This window comes from Priapulus caudatus, unplaced genomic scaffold (genome assembly GCF_000485595.1).
Source record: "Priapulus caudatus unplaced genomic scaffold, Priapulus_caudatus-5.0.1 Scaffold3437, whole genome shotgun sequence".
Classification (NCBI taxonomy): Eukaryota; Metazoa; Priapulida; class Priapulimorpha; order Priapulimorphida; family Priapulidae; genus Priapulus; species Priapulus caudatus.
Genome location: NW_014580498.1, coordinates 15,454 through 16,727, shown reverse-complemented (window position 1 = coordinate 16,727; position 1,274 = coordinate 15,454). Strand labels below are relative to the sequence as shown.

The 1,274-nt window shown below is 46.6% G+C and overlaps 1 long non-coding RNA gene across 1 annotated transcript in view; it reads left to right on the top strand.

Annotated features, from left to right (window-relative positions):
- Nucleotides 1-1,058: 1,058 nt before the first annotated feature.
- LOC106819436 overlaps nucleotides 1,059-1,274 on the top strand; it is a 2,432-nt gene continuing 2,216 nt past the window's right edge. Inside the window, exon 1 of the long non-coding RNA XR_001395424.1 lies at nucleotides 1,059-1,192. This is a non-coding gene — a long non-coding RNA (uncharacterized LOC106819436). The remainder of the gene's footprint in view (nucleotides 1,193-1,274) is intronic.

The following is a 1,274-nucleotide window of genomic DNA, read 5'->3' as shown; positions in this document are numbered from 1 at the left end:
ATATATATACAAGTGTAAATAATAACAAAGACAAGGGGTCAGGTGACAGATAAGACAAGACAAATGACACAAGACAAAACAAATGACACAAGACAAAACAAATGACAGATAAGGCATGAATAAATTTGTCATTATTCACGCCTGATACACACATATATATATGTGTAGCGTGGAATATATCACGAACGTAAACAGTGACACGTAACAGTATTACAAGCGGCGACAACTACAGTTTATTCTAAATACAGATAACACACCAGTAAAAAACAATGTATAACATACCGGTTAGAGTTGCCGTCGTCTCTCTCGTCTCTACCAAAACCGCGCCTTTTTAAGCCATGATCTTTCCTTCCGCGACCTTTTTCGACTTCATTAGCATATATCGCAAGTAATGGATAAAGTGACCGGTCGCGACTCTAGTGTGTTAATTGTGGACCATGTACCGCCGCCGACTATCTCAGACGTTGCCTGCCCAATGATGTCGTTTTGCAGACTGCAAAGCATTTTTTGTGAAGTTAATGTGCTTCGCGACTTACGCGGCCGTCTTCCTTTTTCCGGGTCAGAGGTTATGGGTCGGAGGCCACGGTGCGGGCCGTGTGACGTCACGCAGCGTAGCAAGGCTGTGTAGCCGCTTATAGATGCTAGCTGGGTGCCAAGCGCAAATACAGCGGGTATTACATATATATATATATATATATATATATATGTAATACGGCGTTTCAACGTAGGCATAGAGACATAGAGAGTTGGAATACGTTAGAGATGCAGATTTACGGGGACAATCGGAGTTGGATACAGAGTACATTGGCCACATCGTTAAATGCTCGTTGGCCGCACAAGTTCGCTGCCAATCGTATACGCACGCGCCCGTCTACGGCGTGACGTTAGAAAGTCCGGCCCCCGCCTTCCACGGACACGCGCTAGTGCCAATATAACGGGGTCCTTCTCATTCTTCTATTATATTATACGTTCAGCACGATTGCTCTCTTTGCACACGGTCGTTTGTAGAAGGCGGGGACTTGAAATACCCGGGGGCCATTCGCCATCAACCAGTAAGAATAGCCCCACGTGCGTCACATCGTGGGCGGTGTGGGGGGAAGCGGATGGCATAAAGGAGGTGGGAAGCGGTCGGATAGCCAGTACAACGACGAGTCGAAACGTCAGCGGATTGCGCTAGACATATCTACACGATGTAAGTAGAAGCTGTGATCTAGGCTCTCTCTCTCTCTCTCTCTCTCTCTCTCTCTCTCTCTCTCTCTCTCTCTCTCTCTCTC